The sequence below is a fragment of the Bufo gargarizans genome, chromosome 4 (genome assembly GCF_014858855.1).
Source record: "Bufo gargarizans isolate SCDJY-AF-19 chromosome 4, ASM1485885v1, whole genome shotgun sequence".
NCBI lineage: Eukaryota > Metazoa > Chordata > Amphibia > Anura > Bufonidae > Bufo > Bufo gargarizans.
In genome coordinates, this window is record NC_058083.1 from 333,082,379 (window position 1) to 333,101,823 (window position 19,445).

General features: G+C 45.5%; 1 protein-coding gene across 1 annotated transcript in view; it reads right to left on the reverse strand.

The window, feature by feature from the left end:
- LOC122935411 overlaps positions 1–860 on the reverse strand; it is a 47,337-nt gene extending 46,477 nt beyond the window's left edge. Inside the window, exon 1 of the mRNA XM_044291182.1 lies at positions 470–860. The gene's annotated coding sequence lies outside the window, so the exon portion shown is untranslated. The remainder of the gene's footprint in view (positions 1–469) is intronic.
- Positions 861–19,445: the final 18,585 nt, after the last annotated feature.

The window sequence follows — 19,445 nt, forward strand, 5'->3', positions numbered from 1 at the left end:
GATCAATTATGTAAAAAAATAAACAATACAAGCTATATTATTTGGATGGCCTTGTTTGGGACCCTAAACTGGACATACCATTTAATACTCAAATGCTTTTCTTTGTTCTGTGGTAATTTTTTGGAAATCCAGTGATGGAACGGGCTCTCCATGGAGAACGATAGGCGTATGGTTCTGGCCAGTATTGCTCACAGTGCTGTCAATGTCTCTAATGGTCGAGACAGGGGTCAATCCTGACCATAGTAGCCGGTGCAGTTACAGTGAGCAATACTAATGCAGAGCCTCCAAAGCCCTTGGCCTGCGCAATCAAGAGCTGCACTAGGTAGAGTACAGTATCAAATAAATAAAAATTTTGTACCATGGGGTATAGAAATATGTCAGGTTTCAGCTTTGAACCCAGAAAAGCTACATTAAAAAATTATACAAAAATAACAGTTAATATACAAATATAAAAAAAATAATGAATTACCTTATGGTAAGCATTAAGCATTCTGCAGGTGAAACACTTAGACGGAAAGTGCTGTCCTGTCTTTCGATGTAGCAGATGGTCAAAACTGTCGACGCTTGTCCGGATAATTCCGCAGTTCGGGAAACAGAACTTCAAATGCTCCCTTTCTCATTCTGGCAGAAGTAATTGGATGCACCCAATAGCGACGGCGCTATCTGGCTGGAAGACATATTCTCCCGTGGGAAACAAGTATTAGTGGGGCAGCATCTGAGCGGTATATGACCTTCGTTTGTTTTTTATAGCCACTGTACAATTTGCATGTGAAATTAGTTCCTTTGATGTTTGAAAATGTAAATACCGGATCCGTTATTCCGTCTGAAACCAGATGAGACGGATCCGTTATTTCACTGGATTCGTCAGACGGATCCTTTATAAAATATCTCTGTTTACATATGATTTTCCAGGTATTTCCGGCAACGGACCTGGGGGGGGGGGGGGGGGAATATCCGTTTGCATGCCGTTTGACAATCCGGCAGGCATTTCTGGCAACGGAACTGCCTGCCGGAATACAATAGTCTGAAAGTACCCTTTATCTCTAAACTGTGCTACTGGATAACAAATAGATTTAGTTGACCACTCTGAAACTAGTTATAAGCCACTGGAAAAAAAATAAAAAGAAAACAGTTCCTTATTTTTCACAATAACAATAAAAAATAAAGGAATTTCCAACGTTACCTTTCATAAACAGTCCGGACCAATGTTCAAGTCAGAATAATTCCCTCCATTAGGTTGATGTAGAGACTGAAATTGAAATGAACTACGTTAGCTTTTCTAATGGTTTCTTCTACTGCATTCGATTTAGCAGTGGTCCCCCCAAAAAAAATTTAAGAAATTGGTAACAGAAAACCATATAAATGCCGTTACCAATCTTGCATGGCAATCTGTCTTGCCTGTGAAGGAGACAAATACATACACCACAGACTGGCAGTCTGTATATATCCCCTGCACCTACAGTCTATTGTCTTTATCTATATATATATATATATATATATATATATATACATATATATATATACATATACATATACATCTGCGCTCACAATAGATAGAGATATACAGTGGATATAAAAAGTCTACACACCCCTGTTAAAATGTCAGATTTCTGTTCTGCAAAAACAAAATGAGACAAAGATAAATCATTTCAGATTTTTCCACCTTAAATGTGACCTATAAACTGTACCACTCAATTGAAAAACAAACTGAAATCTTTTAGGTGGAGGGAAGAAAACAAAAAAAAAACTAATTAATGTGGTTGCGTAAGTATGCACACCTTCTTATAACTGGGGATGTAGCTGTGTTCAGAATTAAGCAATTACATTCAAAATCATGTTAAATAGAAGCCAGCATACACCTGCCATCATGTAAAGTGCCTCTGATTAACCCCAAATAAAGTTCAGCTGCTCTAGTTGGTCTTTCCTGAAATTTTCTTAGTCGCATCCTACAGCAAAAGCCATTGACCACAGAGAGCTTCCAAAGCATCAGAGGGATCTTATTGTTAAAAGGTATCAGTCAGGAGAAGGGTACAAAAGAATTTCCAAGGCATTAGATATACCATGTAACACAGTGAAGACAGTCATCATCAAGTGGAGAAAATATGGCACAACAGTGACATTACCAAGAACTGGACGTCCCTCTAAAATTGATGAAAAGACGAGAAGAAAACTGGTCTGGGAGGCTACCAAGAGGCCTACAGCAACATTAAAGGAGCTGCAGGAATATCTGGCAAGTACTGGCTGTGTGGTACATGTGACAACTATCTCCCATATTCTTCATATGTCTGGGCTGTGGGGTAGAGTGGCAAGACGGAAGCCTTTTCTTACAAACAAAAAAATCCAAGCCAGGCTACATTTTGCAAAAACACATCTGAAGTCTCCCAAAAGCATGTGTGGAAAGGTGTTATAGTCTGATGAAACCAAGGTTGAACTTTTTGGCCATAATTCCAAAAGATGTTTGGCGCCAAAAGAACACCATACCCACAGTGAAGCATGGTGGTGGCACCATCATGCTTTGGGGCTGTTTTTCTTCAGCTGGAACTGGGGCCTTAGTTAAGCTAGAGGGAATTATGAACAGTTCCAAATACCAGTCAATATTGGTAAAAAACCAAGAGGAACTTCATCTTTGAGCATGACAACGACCCAAAGCATACATCCAAATCAACAAAGGAATGGCTTCCCCAGATGAAGATTAAAGTTTTGAAATGGCCCAGCCAGACCCCAGACCTGAATCCGATTGAAAATCTGGGGGATGATCTGAAGAGGACTGTGCACAGGAGATGTCCTCGCAATCTGACAGATTTGGAGTGTTTTTGCAAAGAAGAGTGGGCAAATCTTGCCAAGTCAAAATGTGCCATGTCGATAGACTCATACCCAAATAGACTGAGTGCTGTAATAAAATCAAAAGGTGCTTCAACAAAGTATTAGTTTAAGGGTATGCACACTTATGCAACCATATTATTGTATTTTTATATTTTTTCTTCCCTCTACCTAAAATATTTCAGTTAGTTTTTCAATTGAGTTGTACAGTTTATAGGTCACATTAAAGGTGGAAAAAGTTCTGAAATTATTTATCTTTGTCTCATTTTTTTTACATAACAGAAACCTGACATTTTAACACGGGTGTGTAGACTTTTTATATCCACTGTATATATTGTGTTCACAGAAGCAGAAAAGATAATATCCCTTTAAGATTAATTATATGAATGTAAGGTTAGCTCAATGACACAGCAGACACAACAGAAAGCATAGAGTTAAACTGTTGTTACTGCCCAGGAGTCGTGACCAATCATAGTCATCCTCACACTGAGCTGGAGTCTTGACCAATCACAGCCAGTCTTACATTTATTCTGTGGGAAATCCCCTAGCTGGAATAATTATTCACCAGAGAGAGGAGCTGAACAGACACACAGTTCCAGTCAGAGTTCAGTTTTATGGGAACAAGAGGCCAAAATAGGTAATTGAAAAGTTACATATATGTTAGTATTGTGATTAGAACTGTATACTGAACTAGTTATATGTGTATTTTACAGTTCCACCACCAAATTAAATTGCACCCAAATTGCATAAAAGCATTCCAACTTCACAAAGCAATTGTAAAGAGCAAACTGCAAACCAAACAGAGCAAGTAAAACTATTGGTTAAACCTCAGATACACCTCTCAGAGAGATCATAAAGTTCTTAAATATGCCTCCAGACCACATCTTGGGAAAGCCTGCATAACATGGTGAGTCAGTGCAAACCCTTCATCATCCACAATTACAAACGGAGCCAGCAGACCAGCTGATCTGGGCAGTCTTCTGGGCTCTGGCATAGCAAACTCTGGCACAAATCCACTCACCCATTCTAGAAGCACAAATGATGCGAGCATCTGCTGTGCTCCCATAGGCCCCGATATCAACCATTATCTGAGGAACCGTCGAAATCCCAACCAGGAACTCGAAATTCAGTGAACTAAATGAGTTGCCAGTTGCCAAGAACCTGTAGAAAAGAAACAGAAATCACATTTATGACATTTAGTTTGCCAACATTATTCATACAAAATGGCCTAATACACATGACAGTGTGGGTTCCCTGGCCACATTGTGTACCACAAGCAGCTAAGCAATATATGGGCACTGGCCATGTGTACTCTGTACAACAGGTGAAAATCCATTCAGTGAAATTGGTGCACAATATGCTACATCTGGAGCGGTGCCAAGTGTAGGCAAGGATCTGAATGCTACGGAAGCACTACAGGGCATTACAGTGGATTTTCAGCACGTGCCTGCACAAACACTAAAAATATAACATTGTCACCGCCAGACATCTGAGAAGCTCTGACAGACGTTCTTCAGAACCTCCTGCCTGAGGTGCTTTTGTTTTGTCATCTCGTTTCCCTCTCTCAGCTGTCATCTAGTTGCACTGATTGCATCCCATTAAATCCCCTCCCATACTGCATCACTTTGCGGTTTATACAACTTCCTGGAGTGTGCTGATGCTAGAAGCTGTTACTGCTGCATCCACAAGATAAGTCTGTTTTCTTTATTTCTGTTTGCCTGTGGGCTTGATCCTAGAAGACCCTGACTCCCTCCGTATTAAGTGTAGGGAGCCGGTGGTCGTGTCCCCTCACTATTATAGGGTGTTCAGGTGTCATACAGTCGAGGAACGAGGGTATGCAATTATCTACCATTGAGATTTTTGCATAGGCTGAGCAGTAAGGGAGAGAGCTAGGGCTCTTACAGGGCTTACCCTCCTGTTCCTTAGTTTTGGATCAAGTCAGTCGGATCTTCATTTGTGTCTTCTAGTTTTCTGTAACACCATCCGTGACATTATAAACCGCCCAAACCGTCTCAAGCATGGATCCGGTTTCACTTTTGACTAAACGCATGCAGGGTAATTCATTGGAGGTAGCAGATCTCCGTAAAACTGTATATCAGTTTCAGGTCACCGGTTCAGCTTGCGTTCATGGAGTTTGTTCTGAGCCTAAGATCTCGCTCCCGGATACGTTCTCCGGGGGTAGTGAGAATTTTGTTCGTTTTAGAGAGGCTTGCAAACTCCATTTTCGCCTACTTCCCCATTCCTCTGGTTATGAGGAGCAGAGGGGGGGGGGGATCATCATCTCGCTGCTCAGGGATAACGCTCAGTCCTGGGCTTTTTCGCTGCCGGTGGGGGCATGGCACTCTGTTCAGTGGATGAATTTTTTTTAGCCCTGGGTCAGATATATGATGATCCGGATCGTATTGCTCTGGCCTAGAGTCTAGACTACGTCTTTTATGCCAGGGTAAACAGTCCGCAGAGATATACTGTTCAGAATTTCGGAGATGGGCAGCTGATACTGGTAGGAATGATGCTGCACTCCGAAGTCAATTTTGCCATGGTCTTTCAGAGGGATTGAAAGATGCATTTGCCTTTCATGAGAGACCTACCTCCTTGGACTCTGCCATGTCTCGGGCCGTTCGTATTGACAGGCGTCTTAGAGAGAGAGGAGAGATCACTCCTGCCTGTCATACTCAGTCCAAGGACAGTGTGGCGGTCTCATTCAGTGCACAGGAGTCTCAGTCGCTCTCAATCCCTTCTGAGCAGGGGCCCATGCAGCTGGGTTTGCTTGCCTCTGACAATAGAGGATTCAGCTCTCATAGGAAGGTTTGTTTCTGTTGTGGAGGTATAAATCATTTGACAAATGTTTGTCCCTCTAGGAGATTCAGGCAGTTTTTTGAGAGTAATAAAGAAACAAAAAGAAAAAAATCCTCTAAAAATGTTCCATCTGTTACTATTGGCAAGGTTGATGCGGAAATGGAAGGTTTTCCGTTTGCTTGTAGTTCCCATTTTGTCCTACCTGCCAGGGTGGCGCTAGAGAGCAAGAACATTTTTTGTGAGATTTTTGTAGATAGTGGAGCAGCTGTCAATCTCATTGATAATCAATTTGCTATAACTCATGGTTTCCAGGTATGCACTTTGGGAAAGGATATACCTGTTTTTGCTATTGATTCCGTTCCACTTTCTCATAAATCGTTAAAGGGCATAGTTCACAATATCCGTTTGATTGTGAGTGATACTCATGTTGAGGATGTGTCATGTTTCGTCCTAAGCGGGTTGCCTACTCCTCTAGTGTTGGGGCTACCCTGGCTCACTAAACATAACCCCACCATTGATTGGCAAGCGAGGCAAATAAATGGTTGGAGTGACTTTTGCAGAGAGAATTGCCTCACGACATCTGTTTCTGAGGTTTCTACTAAGACTGTACCATCTTTTCTCTCTGAATTTTCGGATGTGTTTTCTGAGAGTGGTGTTCAGGACTTGCCCCCTCACAGGGAGTACGAATGCCCTATTAATCTCACCCCAAGCTGCCTAAATCTCGTTTATACAATCTCTCCCAACCTGAAAGGGTAGCTATGCATGCTTATATCTCTGAGAGTCTGAGAAAGGGACACATACGACCCTCAAAGTCACCTGTTGCCGCTGTTTTTTTCTTTGTTAAGAAAAAAGATGGTTCTTTAAGACCATGTCTGGATTTCAGGGAGCTGAACAGTATCACAATTCGTGACCCTTATCCGCTTCCTCTGATCCCGGACCTGTTTAACCAGATTGTTGGGGCAAAAGTTTTTTCCAAGTTGGACTTAAGAGGGGCATACAACCTGGTCAGGGTCAGAGAAGGAGACAAATGGAAGATGGCCTTCAATACCCCTGAGGGCCATTTTGAGAATTTGGTTATGCCTTTTGGTTTAATGAATGCTCCAGCCGTCTTTCAGCATTTTGTGAACAGCATTTTTTTATCATTTAATGGGGAAATTTGTACTAGTGTATCTAGATGACATTTAGATTTTTTTCTCCTGATTTCAAAACTCATAAGGAACACCTATGTCAGCACTTGCTCATCCTGCGGGAGAATAAATTGTACGCTAAACTGGAAAAATGTGTGTTTGCGGTTCCAGAAATTCATTTTCTGGGGTTTCTTCTCTCCGCTTCTGGTTTTCGCATGGACCCCGAGAAGGTCCGTGCTGTGCTTGAGCGGGAGCTTCCTGAAAATCAGAAGGCGCTGATGCGTTTTTTGGGTTTTGCCAATTATTACAGGAAATTTATTTTGAATTATTCCTCTGTTGTTAAAACACTCACTGATATGACTAGAAAGGGGGTAGATTTTTCCTCCTGGTCGGTAGAGGCACGTAAGGCCTTTTCTAGTATCAAGGAGAGTTTTGCTTCCGCTCCCATCTTGGTACAACCTGATATCGCTCTGCCCTTCACAGTTGAGGTGGACGCTTCTGAGGTGGGTGTGGGTGCAGTCTTGTCTCAGGGTCCCTCTCCTGCCAAATGGCGACCGTGTGCCTTTTTCTTGAAGAAACTCTCCTCCACAGAGATAAATTACAATGTAGGAGATAGGGAGTTGTTGGCCATCAAGTTAGCTTTTGAGGAATGGCGCCATTGGCTAGAGGGAGCCAGACACCCTATTACCGTGTTTACCGACCATAAGAATCTGGCCTACTTGGAATCGGCCAAGCGTCTGAACCCGAGACATGCCAGATGGTCTTTGTTCTTTATTTTGTTGTCACGCTCCGCCCTGGGGTTAAGAATGTGAAGGCGGATGCCCTGTCACGTTGTTTTCCGGGAGGGTGGAACTTTGAAGACCTGGGTCCAATTTTGGCTAAAGGGGTGATTGTGTCTGCTCTTTATCCTGGATTGGAGGCAGAGGTTCAGGCAGCCCAGGCAGAGGCTCCTGATCTTTGTCCTCCTGGGAGGTTGTTTGTGCCTCTCACTTTACGACACAAGGTTTTTAACGAGCACCACGATACTGTCCTTGCTGGGCACCCGGGGGGTAGAGCCACAGTGGATCTCATTGCTCGGAGATTCTGGTGGCCGGCTCTTCGTAAGTCGGTTGAGGGTTTTGTGGCAGCCTGCGAGACCTGCGCTCGTGCCAAAGTCCCTCATTCACGGCCATCGGGTCCTCTCCTTCCGTTACCCATTCCTTCCCGTCCTTGGACACATCTGTCCATGGATTTCATTACAGACCTGCCTCGCTCCTCGGGGAAGACGGTGATTCTGGTGGTGGTGGACCGTTTTAGCAAAATGCCGCATTTTGTTCCTTTTCCTGGCTTTCCCAATGCTAAAACGCTGGCGCAGGCATTTATTGATCACATTGTCAAACTGCATGGTATCCCTTCAGACATAGTCTCTGATATGGGCATGCAGTTTGTTTCCAGATTCTGGAAGGCCTTCTGTTGTCATTCTCCTCTGCTTTCCACCCGCAGTCGAATGGCCAGACAGAGCGCGTCAATCAGAATCTGGAGACATATCTTTTGTGGCGGAGAATCAGGAGGATTGGTGTTCTTTTCTCTTCCTTGCTGAGTTTGCTTTAAATAACTGTCGTCAGGAGTCCTCTGATAAGTCACCATTTTTTGGTGCATATGGGTTTCATCCGCAGTTTGGGACATTCTCTGGAGAAGGGGCTTCTGGTTTACCTGATGAGTAGAGATTCTCCTCGTCTTTGTCATCTATTTGGCAAAAGATTCAGGATAATCTAAAGAGCATGAGTGAGAGATATAAGCGTGTGGCGGATAAGAGACGTGTGCCTGGTCCGGACCTGATTGTTGGTGATCTGGTATGGTTGTCTACTTAGAATATCAAATTGAAGGTTCCCTCCTGGAAGTTGGGTCCTAAGTTTATTGGGCCTTACAAAATCTTGTCCGTCATCAATCCCATTGCCTACCGTCTTGATCTTCCTCAGACTTGGAAGATCCATAATGTTTTTCACAAGTCCCTATTAAAACCTTATGTCCAACCCACTGTACCATCCTCTTTGCCTCCTCCTCCAATTGTGGTTGATGGTAATCTTGAATTTCAGGTCTCTAGGATTGTGGATTCCCGTGTTGTCCACGGTTCTCTCCAGTACCTCGTTCATTGGGAGGGTTATGGTCCTGAGGAGAGGATGTGGGTCCCAGTGACGAACATTAAGGCCACTCGTCTCATCAGGGCTTTCCATAGGTCCCATCCTGAGAAGGTGGGCTCTGAGTGTCCGGAGTCCACTCGTAGAAGGAGGGGTACTGTCACCGCCAGACATCTGAGAAGCTCTGACAGACGTACTTCAGAACTTCCTGCCTGAGGTTCTTTTGTTTTGCTTTTATTTTGTCATCTCGTTTCCCTCTCTCAGCTGTCATCTAGTTGCACTTTAAATCCCCTCCCATACTGCATCACTTTGCGGTTTATACAACTTCCTGGAGTGTGCTGATGCTAGAAGCTGTTACTGCTACATCCACAAGATAAGTCTGTTTTCTTTATTTCTGTTTGCCTGTGGGCTTGATTCTAGGTGACCCTGACTCCCTCCGTATTAAGTGTAGGGAGCCGGTGGTCGTGTCCCCTCACTATTATAGGGTGTTCAGGTGTCATACAGTCGAGGAACGAGGGTATGCAATTTTCTACCATTGAGATTTTTGCATAGGCTGAGCAGTAAGGGAGAGAGCTAGGGCTCTTACAGGGCTTACCCTCCTGTTCCTTAGTTTTGGATCAAGTCATTTGGATCTTCATTTGTGTCTTCTAGTTTTCTGTAACACTATCCGTGACAAACATGCTCTATTGTAATGAATACATTACAACAACTATAAAACTGTAAGCACATTAAATGTGAATATGTCCACACTGGCAACCAGGGCACACATGGACAGGACCCCTCCATTACTGGATGCAATTTGTTGCCCACACCATGCCCATGGGACACACACTGACATGTGCATGAGAGATAAATATATGTCACGTCACGTGACGATTAGCTTTTCCTCTGGAGAAATGCCGAGCCTCATGTTGGTGTCCTGGAAGGTAAGACCAGGACGTAGAGTTGACAGGAGGCGATCAAAGATAGCCATCAACATCCGACAGAAACCAAAGAACTTGTCTGGGTGCTGCCGCAGATCAGTGTAGAGAATATGGAAGTGGCCCTTCCTGTACCGTTTGGAAACAATTGGGTGAACCCAGGGTCTCCTCCTCGGTTCTTTAAACCAGATTTCCCCAACTCCAGTCCTCAGGGCCCACCTACCACTCAGGATTTGAGAATATCCCACAGAATGAACACCTGTGGTAAGTCCTAAGGCATTGACACTAAATATATCACCTGCTTAAGGGTCCATTCACACGTCCGTTTTTTCTTTCCTGATCTGTTCCGTTTTTTGCGGAACAGATCTGGACCAGATCTGGACCCATTTATTTTCAATGGGTTCTGCAAAAAATCGGACAGCACAATGTGTGCTGTCCGTTTCCGTTGTTCCATTCCGCATGTCCAAACAAATATAAAACATGTCCTATTCTTTTCCGCAAAAATCGGATCCTGGTACAATAAAAAGTCAATGGATCCGCAAAAAACGGAAGACATTCGTATGTCATTACGTATGTAATCCGTTTTATGCGGATTCCGTTCCTGGAAATTAAATCCTGCAAACAGAAACTTTTTATTTTTCTATTTTTTTTTCAAAGAAATCCAAACAACTTTATTTGCTTATTGAAATTTATACATGTTTCAGTTTTTTGCGGATCCGCAAAAAACGGATGACATACGTAAACATTTTCAGGAACAACGGATCCGCAAAAAACGGGATATAGAAAAATACTGACGTGTGAATGTAGCCTAATACTAAGGAAATCCTAAAAACATGACCGGTAGGTGGGCCCTGAGGACTGGAGTTGAGGAACATTGCTTTAAACAGCAGAGATAACTGTTGACTGTAGTCAGTGCAGCAGAACCTCATCCTCAGAGTCTTCCACCATGGTGAAAGAAAGACAGAAAGAGCAAGAATCCAATGCAAGACAAGCAAAGGAATCAAACCAAGCTCTCTAAACGGTAAAAGCAGTAGAAAATGCCCACCAATTAGTCAGCTGACCTACATACATACAAGTTTCCTGGATGTGGAAGGTAAAAATATTTTTCTGTTCATCAGAAGAACAGAAAGCTAAACGGCGATGTGAACTCAGCCTTAAGGTCCATTCAGACGGCTGTATGAGTGGGTGTGCACCCTTTTCGCAATTTGCGGACCACACACGGCTGGTGTCTGTGTTTTGGGGATGCGCAAAACACTACTGCCTTCTGAATGATGCCTTAGAAACGTGAAATCAAATTCTAACTGCCAGATGGCTTTAAGCCTCCAACTTGGTTTTTCAAGACTTCTTAGTGGGTAAAAGGATAGCAACCAAGCAGATTACTACTCCTTCCTTCCTTCCTTTATAAAGAAAAGTAGTCATCTGGTTGGTATGGGCAGCCTCTCCACTATACCTTAATATCTATGATTATCTAGTAATGTGCACTACCTGCTACTGCAAAATAAAAACATAAAAAATAAAAACAGTTCGGTTTGGATGCCTATAGAGGACTGAGAAACAGACCATGGTGGCTGATAACAGAGAGCAACAGGGAGCGAGTGCATCAGGACCTTTAGAACAACTTTCCCAGACACCTGATGTACCTATGTGCCAATTATGGGGTCAAATGATTCAGGCATTTGGATGCCTTTAGAGGACAAACAGACATTAGCGAGTGGGTTGGGACCTTCCTGGGCACTTGATGTACCTACACTTGCAAGAAAAAATATGTGAACCCTTTGGAATGATATGGATTTCTGCACAAATTGGTCATAAAATGTGATCACAACAGTCACAATAATAGACAATCACAGTCTTCTTAAACTAATAACACAAATAATTAAATGTTACCATGTTTTTATTGAACACACCATGTAAACATTCACAGTGTAGGTGGAAAAAGTATGTGAACCCCCAGACTAATGACATCTCCAAGAGCTAATTGGAATGAGGTGTCAGCCAACTGGAGTTCAGTCAATGAGATGAGATTGGAGGTGTTGGTTACAGCTGCCCTGCCCTATAAAAAACACACACCAGTTCTGGGTTTGCTTTTCTCCAGAAACATTGCCTGATGTGAATAATGCCTCGCACAAAAGAGCTCTCAGAAGATCTACAAAAGCCTTGCTGTTCATCAGTCCACGGTAAGACAAATTCTCTATAAATGATGAAAGTTCAGCACTGCTGCTACTCTCCCTAGGAGTGGCCGTCCTGTAAAGATGACTGCAAGAACACAGCACAGACTGCTCAATGAGGTGAAGAAGAATCCTAGATTGTCAGCTAAAGACTTACAAAAGTCTCTGGCATATGCTAACATCCCTGTTAGCGAATCTACGATATGGAAAACACTAAACAAGAATGGATTTCATGGGAGGATACCACTGCTGTCCAAAAAAAACATTGCTGCACGTTTACAGTTTGCACAAGAGCACCTGGATGTTCCACAGCAGTACTGGCAAAATATTCTGTGGACAGATGATACCAAAGTTTAGTTGTTTGGAAGAAACACACAACACTATGTGTGGAGAAAAAGAGGCACAGCACACCAACATCAAAGCCTCATCCCAACTGTGAAGTAGGGTGGTGGGGGCATCATGGTTTGGGCCTGGACGGATTGCTATCATCGAAGGAAAAATTAATTCCCAAATTTATCAAGACATTTTGCAGGAGAACTTAAGGCCATCTGTCCACCTGCTGAAGCTCAACAGAAGATGGGTGTTGCAACAGGACAACGACCCAAAGCATAGAAGTAAATCAACAGCAGAATGGCTTAAACAGAAGAAAATACACCTTCTGGAGTGGCCCAGTCAGAGTCCTGACCTCAACCTGATTGAGATGCTGTGGCATGACCTCAAGAAAGCGATTCACACCAGACATCCCAAGAATATTGCTGAACTGAAACAGTTCTGTAAAGAGGAATGGTCAAAAATTACTTCTGACCGATGTGCACCTCTGATCTGGAACTACAGGAAACATTTGGTTGAAGTTATTGCTGCCAAAGGAGGTTCAACCAGTTATTAAATGCAAGGGTTCACATACTTTTTCCACCTGCACTGTGAATATTTACATGGTGTGTTCAATAAAAACATGGTAACATTTAATTCTTTGTGTGTTATTAGTTTAAGCAGACTGTGATTGTCTATTGTGGTGACTTAGATGAAGATCAGATCACATTTTATGACCAATTTGTGCAGAAATCCATATCATTCCAAAGGGCTCACATATAGGGATGAGCGAACTCGAACTGTATAGTTCGGGTTCGTACCGAATTTTGGGGTGTCCGTGACCCGGTCATTTTCGTAAAAGTCCGGGTTCGGTGTTCGTCGCTTTCTTGGCGCTTTTTGAAAGGCTGCAAAGCAGCCAATCAACAAGCGTCATACTACTTGCCCCAAGAGGCCATCACAGCCATGCCTACTATTGGCATGGCTGTGATTGGCCAGAGCACCATGTGACCCAGCCTCTATTTAAGCTGGAGTCACATAGCGCCGCCCGTCACTCTGCTCTGATTAGCGTAGGGAGAGGTTGCGGCTGCGACAGTAGGGCGAGATTAGGCAGATTAACTCCTCCAAAGGACTTGATTATTGATCGATCTGCAGCTGTGGGTCATTGAGCTGCTGATACTCAATTGCTCACTGTTTTTAGGCTGCCCAGACCGTTTGTCAGTCACATTTTACTGGGGTGATCGGCGGCCATTTTGTGTCTTGTGGTGCGCCAGCACAAGCTGCGACCAAGTGCATTTAACCCTCCATGGTGTGGTTGTTTTTTGGCTAAAGCCTACATCAGGGTGAAGCTGTCACACCAAGTGCATTTAACCAGCAATAGTCTGTTTATTTTTTGGCCATGTACTACATCAGGGGCAAGCTGCGCCCGTCACCAAGTGCATTTAACCCTCAGTAGTGTGGTTGGTCAAGCTATCACACCAAGTGCATTTAACCAGCAATAGTCTGTTCATTTTTTGGCCATATACTAAATCAGGGGCAAGCTGCGCCCGTCACCAAGTGCATTTAACCAGCAATAGTCTGTTCATTTTTTGGCCATATACTACATCGGGGGCAAGCTGCGCCCGTCACCAAGTGCATTTAACCCTCAGTAGTGTGGTTGGTCAAGCTGTCACACCAAGTGCATTTAACCAGCAATAGTCTGTTCATTTTTTGGCCATATACTACATCAGGGGCAAGCTGCGCCCGTTACCAAGTGCATTTAACCAGCAATAGTGTGGTTATTTTTTGGCCATATCCCAGTCTAATTCTGTCACTAAATCCATACCGGTCACCCAGCGCCTAAATACTAGGCCTCAAATTTATATCCCGCTAAATCTGTCGTTACCGCTGTACTGTTGTGGCTGGGCAAGTTATTTAGTGTCCGTCAAAGCACATTTTTTGTTCAGGGTTGAAATACAATTCCCAATTTAGCAATTTCATAATTTAGTGGTTTCTGCTATATCAGAGCTATTTGAAATCTATCCCTAAAAGGGTATATAATATTCAAGGTGCACATAGGGTCATTCAGAATAACTTCACACACACGCTACTGTGCATTTCCAAGTCTAATTCTGTTAGTAAATCCATACCGGTCACCCAGCGCCTAAATACTAGGCCTCAAATGTATATCCCGCTAAATCTCTCGTTACCGCTGTCCTGTTGTGGCTGGGAAAGTTATTTAGTGTCTGTCAAAGCACATTTTTTGTTCTGGGTTGAAATACAATTCCCAATTTAGCAATTTCATAATTTAGTGGTTTCTGCTATATCAGAGCTATTTGAAATCTATCCCTAAAAGGGTATATAATATTCAAGGTGCACATAGGGTCATTCAGAATAACTTCACACACACGCTACTGTGCATTTCCAAGTCTAATTCTGTCACTAAATCCATACCGGTCACCCAGCGCCTAAATACTAGGCCTCAAATTTATATCCCGCTAAATCTCTCGTTACCGCTGTACTGTTGTGGCTGGGAAAGTTATTTAGTGTCCGTCAAAGCACATTTTTTGTTCTGGGTTGAAATACAATTCCCAATTTAGCAATTTCATAATTTAGTGGTTTCTGCTATATCAGAGCTATTTGAAATCTATCCCTAAAAGGGTATATAATATTCAAGGTGCACATAGGGTCATTCAGAATAACTTCACACACACGCTACTGTGCATTTCCAAGTCTAATTCTGTCACTAAATCCATACCGGTCACCCAGCGCCTAAATACTAGGCCTCAAATTTATATCCCGCTGAATTTGAATACAATACATTGGGCCAAATAATATTTTTGTTGTTGTGGTGAACCATAACAATGAGGAAAACATCTAGTAAGGGACGCGGACGTGGACATGGTCGTGGTGGTGTTAGTGGACCCTCTGGTGCTGGGAGAGGACGTGGCCGTTCTGCCACATCCACACGTCCTAGTGTACCAACTACCTCAGGTCCCAGTAGCCGCCAGAATTTACAGCGATATATGGTGGGGCCCAATGCCGTTCTAAGGATGGTAAGGCCTGAGCAGGTACAGGCATTAGTCAATTGGGTGGCCGACAGTGGATCCAGCACGTTCACATTATCTCCCACCCAGTCTTCTGCAGAAAGCGCACAGATGGCGCCTGAAAACCAACCCCATCAGTCTGTCACATCACCCCCATGCATACCAGGGAAACTGTCTCAGCCTCAAGTTATGCAGCAGTCTCTTATGCTGTTTGAAGACTCCGCTGGCAGGGTTTCCCAAGGGCATCCACCTAGCCCTTCCCCAGCGGTGAAAGACATAGAATGCACTGACGCACAACCACTTATGTTTCCTGATGATGAGGACATGGGAAAACCACCTCAGCATGTCTCTGATGATGACGAAACACAGGTGCCAACTGCTGCGTCTTTCTGCAGTGTGCAGACTGAACAGGAGGTCAGGGATCAAGACTGGGTGGAAGACGATGCAGGGGACGATGAGGTCCTAGACCCCACATGGAATGAAGGTCGTGCCACTGACTTTCACAGTTCGGAGGAAGAGGCAGTGGTGAGACCGAGGGAGCAGTGGGCAAAAGCAGAACACCCGCCGCCAAGAGACTCCGCCTGCTACTGACCGCCGCCATCTGGGACCGAGCACCCCAAAGGCAGCTTCAAGGAGTTCCCTGGCATGGCACTTCTTCAAACAATGTGCTGACGACAAGACCCGAGTGGTTTGCACGCTGTGCCATCAGAGCCTGAAGCGAGGCATTAACGTTCTGAACCTGAGCACAACCTGCATGACCAGGCACCTGCATGCAAAGCATGAACTGCAGTGGAGTAAACACCTTAAAACCAAGGAAGTCACTCAGGCTCCCCCTGCTACCTCTTCTGCTGCTGCCGCCTCGGCCTCTTCCTCTGCCTCTGGAGGAACGTTGGCACCTGCCGCCCAGCAAACAGGGGATGTACCACCAACACCACCACCACCTCCGTCACCAAGCGTCTCAACCATGTCACACGGCAGCGTTCAGCTCTCCATCTCACAAACATTTGAGAGAAAGCGTAAATTCCCACCTAGCCACCCTCGATCCCTGGCCCTGAATGCCAGCATTTCTAAACTACTGGCCTATGAAATGCTGTCATTTAGGCTGGTGGACACAGACAGCTTCAAACAGCTCATGTCGCTTGCTGTCCCACAGTATGTTGTTCCCAGCCACCACTACTTCTCCAAGAGAGCCGTGCCTTCCCTGCACAACCAAGTATCCGATAAAATCAAGTGTGCACTGCGCAACGCCATCTGTAGCAAGGTCCACCTAACCACAGATACGTGGACCAGTAAGCACGGCCAGGGACGCTATATCTCCCTAACTGCACACTGGGTAAATGTAGTGGCAGCTGGGCCCCAGGCGGAGAGCTGTTTAGCGCACGTCCTTCCGCCGCCAAGGATCGCAGGGCAACATTCTTTGCCTCCTGTTGCCACCTCCTCCTTCTCGGCTTCCTCCTCCTCTTCTTCCACCTGCTCATCCAGTCAGCCACACACCTTCACCACCAACTTCAGCACAGCCCGGGGTAAACGTCAGCAGGCCATTCTGAAACTCATATGTTTGGGGGACAGGCCCCACACCGCACAGGAGTTGTGGCGTGGTATAGAACAACAGACCGACGAGTGGTTGCTGCCGGTGAGCCTCAAGCCCGGCCTGGTGGTGTGTGATAATGGGCGAAATCTCGTTGCAGCTCTGGGACTAGCCAATTTGACGCACATCCCTTGCTTGGCGCATGTGCTGAATTTGGTGGTGCAGAAGTTCATTCACAACTACCCCGACATGTCAGAGCTGCTGCATAAAGTGCGGGCCGTCTGTTCGCGCTTCCGGCGTTCACATCCTGCTGCTGCTCGCCTGTCTGCGCTACAGCGTAACTTCGGCCTTCCCGCTCACCGCCTCATATGCGACGTGCCCACCAGGTGGAACTCCACCTTGCACATGCTGGACAGACTGTGCGAGCAGCAGCAGGCCATAGTGGAGTTTCAGCTGCAGCACGCACGGGTCAGTCGCACTACAGAACAGCACCACTTCACCACCAATGACTGGGCCTCCATGCGAGACCTGTGTGCCCTGTTGCGCTGTTTCGAGTACTCCACCAACATGGCCAGTGGCGATGACGCCGTTATCAGCGTTACAATACCACTTCTATGTCTCCTTGAGAAAACACTTAGGGCGATGATGGAAGAGGAGGTGGCCCAGGAGGAGGAGGAGGAGGAGGAAGAGGGGTCATTTTTAGCACTTTCAGGCCAGTCTCTTCGAAGTGACTCAGAGGGAGGTTTTTGGCAACAGCAGAGGCCAGGTACAAATGTGGCCAGCCAGGGCCCACTACTGGAGGACGAGGATGAGGATGAGGAGGAGGTGGAGGAGGATGAGGATGAAGCATGGTCACAGCGGGGTGGCACCCAACGCAGCTCGGGTCCATCACTGGTGCGTGGCTGGGGGGAAAGGCAGGACAATGACGATACGCCTCCCACAGAGGACAGCTTGTCCTTACCCCTGGGCAGCCTGGCACACATGAGCGACTACATGCTGCAGTGCCTGCGCAACGACAGCAGAGTTGCCCACATTTTAACCTGTGCGGACTACTGGGTTGCCACCCTGCTGGATCCACGCTACAAAGACAATGTGCCCACCTTACTTCCTGCACTGGAGCGTGATAGGAAGATGCGCGAGTACAAGTGCACGTTGGTAGACGCGCTACTGAGAGCATTCCCAAATGTCACAGGGGAACAAGTGGAAGCCCAAGGCCAAGGCAGAGGAGGAGCAAGAGGTTGCCAAGGCAGCTGTGTCACGGCCAGCTCCTCTGAGGGCAGGGTTAGCATGGCAGAGATGTGGAAAACTTTTGTCAACACGCCACAGCTAACTGCACCACCACCTGATACGCAACGTGTTAGCAGGAGGCAACATTTCACTAACATGGTGGAACAGTACGTGTGCACACCCCTCCACGTACTGACTGATGGTTCGGCCCCATTCAACTTCTGGGTCTCTAAATTGTCCACGTGGCCAGAGCTAGCCTTTTATGCCTTGGAGGTGCTGGCCTGCCCGGCGGCCAGCGTTTTGTCTGAACGTGTATTCAGCACGGCAGGGGGCGTCATTACAGACAAACGCAGCCGCCTGTCTACAGCCAATGTGGACAAGCTGACGTTCATAAAAATGAACCAGGCATGGATCCCACAGGACCTGTCCGTCCCTTGTCCAGATTAGACATTAACTACCTCCACTTAACCATATATTATTGGACTCCAGGGCACTTCCTCATTCAATCCTATTTTTATTTTCATTTTACCATTATATTGCGAGGCTACCCAAAGTTGAATGAACCTCTCCTCTGTCTGGGTGCCGGAGCCTAAATATATGCCAATGGACTGTTCCAATGTTGGGTGGCGTGAAGCCTCATTCTCTGCTATGACATGCAGACTAATTCTCTGCTGACATGAAGCCAGATCGTCTGTTACGGGACCTCTCTCCTCTGCCTGTGTGCTGGGCCTAAATATATGCCAATGGACTGTTGCAGTGGTGGCTGACGTGAAGCCTCATTCTCTGCTATGACATGCAGACTAATTCTCTGCTGACATGAAGCCAGATTGTCTGTTACGGGACCTCTCTCCTCTGCCTGGGTGCTGGGCCTAAATTTATGAAAATGGACTGTTGCAGTGGTGGCTGACATGAAGCCTGATTCTCTGCTATGACATGAAGACTGATTCTCTGCTGACATGAAGCCAGATTGTCTGTTACGGGACCTCTCTCCTCTGCCTGGGTGCTGGGCCTAAATTTATGAAAATGGACTCTTACAGTGCTGGGTGACGTGAAGCCTGATTTTCTGCTATGACATGCAGACTGATTCTCTGCTGACATGAAGCCAGATCCTCTGTTACGGGACCTCTCTCCTCTGCCTGTGTGCTGGGCCTAAATATATGCCAATGGACTGTTGCAGTGGTGGCTGACGTGAAGCCTCATTCTCTGCTATGACATGCAGACTAATTCTCTGCTGACATGAAGCCAGATTGTCTGTTACGGGACCTCTCTCCTCTGCCTGGGTGCTGGGCCTAAATATATGCCAATGGACTGTTGCAGTGGTGGCTGACGTGAAGCCTGATTCTCTGCTATGACATGCAGACTAATTCTCTGCTGACATGAAGCCAGATTGTCTGTTACGGGACCTCTCTC